This window comes from Sciurus carolinensis, chromosome 3 (assembly GCF_902686445.1).
Source record: "Sciurus carolinensis chromosome 3, mSciCar1.2, whole genome shotgun sequence".
NCBI classification, from domain to species: Eukaryota; Metazoa; Chordata; class Mammalia; order Rodentia; family Sciuridae; genus Sciurus; species Sciurus carolinensis.
Genome location: NC_062215.1, coordinates 80,292,854 through 80,300,612, shown reverse-complemented (window position 1 = coordinate 80,300,612; position 7,759 = coordinate 80,292,854). Strand labels below are relative to the sequence as shown.

General features: G+C 35.0%; 1 pseudogene; it reads right to left on the bottom strand.

Annotated features, from left to right (window-relative positions):
• Positions 1–6,775: 6,775 nt before the first annotated feature.
• LOC124979444 (superoxide dismutase [Cu-Zn]-like) lies at positions 6,776–7,292 on the bottom strand (annotated as a pseudogene).
• Between the last annotated feature and the right edge of the window lie 467 nt (positions 7,293–7,759).

The window sequence follows — 7,759 nt, the reverse complement described above, 5'->3', positions numbered from 1 at the left end:
GCTGCAGTGAACAGGAGCTTGCAGATGTCTCCACTGCATACCAATATTTTGGGCACTGGCCATAGAAGGCCTAAGAAAGGTGCTTGCTTTCTCTTCCTGGATATGAAACAGGATATATATAGCATGAATATTCCTGGGAGACTATCTCTACCCACAAGGGGAACGAGGCTTGTGGCAAAAATGATTTCACAAATGACAGGGTGATGGAATGAAGTTGAGTCCTTGATGATAGTCTCAAAACTTACTTTATCTCTGGACTTACTAGTAGGTGCAGTAAGAAATCAATCTTGATGCACTTTAGATTGCGATTTTTGATCCTTCAGGTTGACACCTTGAGATCTGCAATTAAACTGTTGGCGAGACATTCAGAAGACATCTATCTCAGTGTGGAGGGGACCATGAGAGCATTGGTGGAGACGTGGGAGCACATCCTCCTACTTACCTCTGAACCTACGAGTGGACGCTAGTCTGCATATATGCGCATACGAGGGCAGATGTGGATGACAGAGGAGAGACACCTGCTCAAATGCTCATTCATGAAGCCAGCCTACAGGAAGTCCTCTTTGTGCCCAAAGCATCTTCTAATAGGAGGGTAAGAACATAAACGTATGTGAATCATCTCTGCTTTCTGCTGGAGGATTATTGGATTTGTCTGCAATCTGCTTTCTTGGCTGAAGTAAGCAACTTCATCAAAAGGAGTTCTTATCTCCACATCTTCCACACACCTCATCATTAATTCTGTACTGAACAGAAAGGCAGAAACAAACAGAAGGGAAGGTCAGGGCCAAGTGGTGTATGAGTGACAGGATCTGGCATTCATGATCTTTGCATCAGGAAGCAAGACCTTGAACCTTGGAGGGGGCAGTGGCACGAAGCACATCCAAACAGTTTCATCTCCAACAATTGATTTCTTCTGGCAGGTCTGACCTCCTAAGGGTACCCAGCCTAGGCTGGCACTATATATAATTAGTCTCTGGTCTCTGAGACACCAACCGCATGCTGGCATATGGAGACTGGCTGCCTGGGGTTAGAAACTTGTCACAGGTAATTCACAAAACAAACAATTGACTTTTGAAATGATAAATTCTAACTGTAACTTAATAATCAAATTGTAAATAGTATAAGGTGTTAGTATGTTAAGTAAAAATTATATGATTACATGATCTTCTCTATAGATACCAAAAATGCATTGGCTTAAATTCTGCTTCTATTTCTACTTCTTAAGAGTGTTAGTAAGCTAAAGGTGGATAGAGATTTCTGCAAAATGATAGAGAAAATGTTGTTCAAACCAATCATGAATGTATATTTAATGATTAATTACTAGAGACCTTTCATTGAAATTGAGAAAGATGAAGTTAACCTCTGTTAAACACTATTTTTAATATTGTTCTGGAAATTATAATAAATGCAAAAATAAAAAGAGAAGATACTAGAAATAAAAGACTAATAATCATTGTCTCATAGGATCCTGACATCTTTTCTTCTGACCATGATCTCAATGATTAAATCTGACTTCTGAATGCTTACCAACTAATATAGAAAGAAAAATACTATTCTCCACAGTGACCAAATGATCTTATGTATTGCTCCAGGGATGATTTCAACAGATAAATATCATCTAATAACTAAAGGTTACTTAATTCCAAATCTAAGCCATTATATTCAACAAATGTTTTCCAATACTGAATTAATTATAACCAATAATTCAGCATAGTACATGTGGGTACAAATTTGAAGATACCATATTTATTTTACTTTAAAATGTCATTTTTAAAATTAAGAGTATTTGAGAGATTGGGGGTGTGTTTTGAAATCAGTGTGTGTATTAAATGTTTTAGTGTATCCTTTTTCTGAATAACTATTTATTATTTTATAATCTTCAAATGGTATTTTCATTGCTCACAATTAATTGTATAATGGGAATTTGCTGTGTTTTTGATAAGACAAGATGTATGCTTGGTAATGTCTACAGTGAGCATTTTCCAGGTTAAGCACATTGTAGTTCTCTAGGGAGGAACAGAGCAGCCTCGTTCAACTGTGAATCTGGTGTATTCTAATCAGCCTCAGTAGTCTTGGAGGAATATGCTACCTAATTCATAGGGTCTTCTGCAGCCTCTTCAATGTGCAGAGGGGATGCCTTTTCTTTAACATGTACTTATTGATTAAACTCCATTAGTTTCATTAAAAAAAACCCTCAATCTACTATGCTGAGTTGATTATCAAGCATATGACTTATCTCTTAAAAGTTCACCCCATGTTTTTGCTGGGGAGAACAACAATCTTGGACTCATGTCTATCCATAACTCAATAAGGAGAAGCAACACCCGCAGGTACTAGTCTGATGGACACACAGACTCGAATCATGTTCCAGAAGAGTTGCATTTCAGTGTTTTCTAGCTATAGAAATGTTTGTTCAACTATAAAAGAGATGGATACAGAACACTTTTGGTTGAAGTGATGAAGGATTTAGAACCTCTTCTTACACATTTCTTTTTCCTTCCCACCCAACTCCAAATCCAGCAGAGTCTGAGGAGAAACTAGAGAGCATACTTTGAAATTGATTACTATTGATAGCTTTCACTCAAAATCACCAGAGAACTGATTCTCTAGACTATTTTTATTTGCCTGAGCTTTGTCAGCCATGAATCTGAGTAGAAATGTTACAAAAGGTGCATATACACACAAATATGTATCCATGCACACACACTTATAAATCAGCTAAATGAAACTTGGGTACCATTGAGATATTATTAAGGACATAGGTTGCTATCATTCAAAAGGATTTTTTAAATTTAATGACTACTTATATAATGCTATGCACCAGGTGATATTTTAAGGGTTTTACCAATATGAACTCACTTAAGTCTCATAATAATCTTATGATACGGCCACCACAATGATTCACGATTTACAGATGAGGAAACTGGAACCTTGTTAAACAAACCAGAATTTCAGTTTAGATACAGGAGTCAGAGGGAAATGACATCCTCAGCACTGATGGATAGATCAAGGTAATTTGCCCACAGACTATCTGTCTGCCAGAAAAAAATCAAATTCTTCTTGAAGGAAGAGAACGTTCAAATTCCTGTAGGAATTTATTAAAAAAAATCAAATTTTTTTTAATCAACTGAAAAATATTTTAATAGGTACAGTTAATAGATTAGACCATGCAAAAGATAGAATTGGTGAACTGAAAAATAGACTACAGCAAGAAGAATTCTAGATAGAAGCCCAGAAAGATAAGAGAACAGACAATGTAGATATTTCCAAAGGAGAGCTATGAAACATGATAAAGAAATATAAGAAATTATACATATATATGTAAAATATTGGCATCCCAATAAAAGAAAAAAGAAGAACAGAGTAATATTTTGAAGAGCTAAAGATCAAACATTTTCTAAAACCATTGAAAGGCACCTGGTCAAACATTCAAGTAACCCTAAGAATCCCAAACAGGATACATGAAAAGAAAATCACATCCAACTGCTAAAAATAAAAAAAAAAAGATAAAATCTTAAAGGTGTCCAGATGAAGATAGCATGATTATATTACCCAGATGACTATATGCAGATGGACATTTAGTATATAGACATATTTAATAGATGTGTTTATACACAAGAGTTAGCAGGTGCACATCTATTTTCTTGTTCTGTCAGCTAAGAAAATCTAGGAGCAATGACAATCCACTAGCAGCAAGCACAGGGACTGCTCAGGTCATGGTGTCTAATACAGTTCTCTGATAAAAGGAATTTGATCTCCCTGAGGAAATGACTGCTCCTAGAATTGGGGAAGAAAATATAAAATATCTTGGAGGTTCTTGTATGCCAGAAAGTAAGGAAGTGTCAATGGCAAACAAAACCTACAATGGTAAAGGAACACAGAAACACAGACAGGAGCCATCCACAAGAGCCACTGATGGCCAAGGCTGGAACACTCTGAGCAAAACATACAGTGGCCTGGATTATAGCTCAATGTATAAAATAGCCAAGACTCCCTAATAAAAAATAAATTAATAGATGGACAAAGAAGGAGAGGAGAGACAGACAGGAGAGAACAGGTATATGTCCTGTGCAGAAGAATTCCAAATAATTTATGTATATGCTCCAAACTCAAGGAGGTAGAACAGAATGCCTCACTCCTTGAGTGTGAACTGCAATTAGGGACTTACTTTCAAATTATACAGTTTTGAAAAAGAGTAAATTTATAATGGAAACAGCTGGCAGTCGCTTTCTCAGGCACGTGATCAAAGGTAGCATCAATAGTGATGACATATTTACAACAGGTACCCAGATAGCATGTGAGGAGGTTGACCCTTTACCTCTGTGATCTTTCTCTCAAAAATTTGTAACTACAACTGAATCTTGAGAAAACTATAGGGCAAATATCAAACAAAAGACATTGTGCAAAATACCTGAGCAGCATTCCTGGAAATTAAAGGTTATTCAAAACAAAGCCCAAGAAATTGCCACAGTCAGAAAAAGCCTAAAGAGACATGATTGATTCAAGTTATGCAACATCTTAGGTGGGACTTGGAGACAGAGAAAGGACATTCAGTAAACACTAAGGAAATTTGAATAACACGTAGACTTTGATTAATAATTACCTCAGTATTTGTTCACTAATTGTAACAAAAACACTATACTAATATGTTAATAATAGGAGAAAATAGGCACAGGTAATGTGGTAACTCTGTGTATTATTAGTATAAATTCCTAGCTATCTAAAAGTATTCCAAAAACAAAAGTTTATTAATTCATAAAGTAGTATCCAGATGAAAACAACATATCACTTTCAAAGAATAAGACTTAAAGTGATTTTCTACGATGAATAATGAAAGATAGCAGAAAATGGGGTTACATCTCTAAAGTGCTGAGAGGAAATAACTGCTATCCTAGAATTCTATATCCAGTAAAAATGTTCTTTGAATATTAAAGGGGAGAGAAGATATTTTTGACCAAACAGAGGGAGCTAATAACCATTAAATTACTAGAAAGAAGAAAAATGATCCCAGATAGAAGAATGTTAAATCAGGAAAGAATGAAGAACCCAAGAAAGGGTAAACAGTTGTGTAAAAATATTAATGTTAACTCTTTAAAATGTTAGTAACAATGTATTATAGTAACTAAAATTTATGTAGAATTAAAATGCACAAAAGTACATAGTACAAAGGTAGTACAAAAGTCAGTGGGGGAAAGTAAATGAAGAATTCTAAAGTCTTTGTATTGCCCAAGAAATCCTAATTTGAAATAGACTTTAGTAAGTCAAGAATGAATATTGAACCATCTACATCAATTTTTAACATATTATCTATCTAGGAAGAGAAAAGCAGTAAAAACATATCACCAACACTCAAAAGAAGAAAGATATGTCGAAATTAAAAAAATGGTAAGAACAACTAGAACACAAGCCATTCTAAATATGTATGTACATAACAACATTGCTTCAAAATATATAAAGGAAAAACTACAAGGAAAAATAGACAAATCCACAATCATAACTAGAGATATGACTATAGCGCTTTCAAAATCACAAAAAAAAAAAAAAAAAAAACAAAAAAAAAAAACAAAGAATCAAAGGGTCAATGACAGTAACAAAGTTTAAAAAGTTGGGCTGGGGAGATAGTTCAGTTAGTAGAGTGCTCACCTCGCAAGCACAAAGCCCTGGCTTCAATCCAAAAAAGTTTAAAAGGCACAAATGACAAATATACCTTAATAACATATGTAAAACATCACACTCAACAACTGATGAATAAACATTCTTTTAAGTATATGTGAAATATTTACCAAAATTGACCATATATTGGGTCATAAAAAATCAACAAATATTAAAGGACAGTCATATAGAGTATTCTCACAACAATTGATCTAAGTCAGAAATTAGAGAAAAATATGACTTGAAATTCCTCCAAATGTTTTGAAATGAAGAAATATGCTTCTAAACAACCTATGGACTAGTGAATATCACAATGGATGTTTTAAAATATTTTGCATTAAATTTTAAACAAAGAATGGCATACCAATAGTATGGGATAAAGTTGAAACAGTACTTAGATGTAAATTTACAACCTTAAATGCATTATAAGGAAGAGAGGATGAAAAACAATGACTTAAGCACTCTAGACAGTGTTAATTCATTTACAACCATGAAGAAGACCACAAAAATGAAAACAAAGGAAGGAATAATAAGAGAAGATATTAATTTATGAAGTAAAAAGCAAACATAAAACATACAATCAATAATACAACAAATTTAAGCCAAAAAGATCCAACTGATAAGCCCTTAGCAAGATGACTTTGCCCAAAATGAGAACCACATATCAGAAATGAAAAAGTGGAACATTATTTCAGAGTCTACAGACATTAATAACCATAAGAGAATATTATAAATAACCTCATGCCAATAAATTGGAAAGTTTTAAAGAAAAATGGAAAAATTTTATAGTAGGAATTTTTAAATAGACACAAGAAGAAACATAATAACCAAAATAATGTTACAGTTATTTTAAAAACTTAATTTGTTTTTCAGTGCTGGGGATTGAAACCAGGGCCTTGTGCTTGTGAGGCAAGCACTCTACCGACTGAGCTATATCCCTAGCCCAAAAGTTGAATTTTTAACACAAAATTTTTCCTTTAAGAGGGCCAGGCTACTAAATTACTCCAAACATTAAAAGTAGAAATAATACCAATTTTACAAAGATTTTTCTAGAGTGCAGTAAAAAATGGAACACTTCTAAACTCATTTTTTTAAAAGATTACAATATCTAATGTTTATCAAGTTAAATTTCTACAGCTATCAGGAGAATAGATGAGTTACTGGGATTCAGACTACATGGAAGGGAATGTTCACTGCAGGTCCCAATCACAGCACAAACCAGATGACTTCCACCATTTCCCCTCTTGGTACTTTCTTCATTTCCACCTTTGTCCAAGTCATGTGGTTTAACATGGACCACCAATGTGGGGCCAATGATGGAATGTTCTCCTGAGGGTGAGGCAGATAATCTTTAGTGCACACATTGGTCACACCGTCTTTGTCAGCAGTCACATTGCCCAGGTCTCTGATGTCCTCTCTTGATCCTTTGGCCCACCGTGTTTTTTGGATTGAGAATTAAAGTGAGAACTTGCACTGGTACAACCTTGTGTAGTATCTCCAAACTGATAGACATGGAACCCACACCAGCCTTCAGCCAATCCTATAATGCGTCCTGATACCACACATTTATTTGCCTTCTGCTGGAAGTGAATGGTACCCTTCCCTGGGCCATCGCCCTTTAGCATGCACATGGTCTTCATTGCCGTAACTTACTGGGGGAGCATGCCAGTCTGACCCAAGGACTACTAAGGTGGCTGCGAAGCAATATCATAGGAGGCACCGGCACAAATTCTAAACTCATTTTATGAAGCCAGCATAACTTTAGGACTAAACCTCTAAAGAAGATTACATTAAAAAAAATTACAGTTGTATACAGAAGCAAAGATCCCAAACAAAATGCTTTCCCATTAAATCTAACAGCATCTTGTGATTAAAATTCGTCACAAATGCAAGTTTGTTTTAATGTTCAAAAACCAACGTTGGGCCTGGGAATATAGCTCAGTCGGTAGAGTGCTTGCCTCACATGCACAGGCCCTGGGTTTAATCCCCAGCACTGCACACACACAAAAAAAGTAATTTACCATATTAATAATATTAAGGAGTAAAATACATATTGCCTCACTATAAGCCCATGGCAAAGAATCCAGTTGACCATGGACTAAAATCT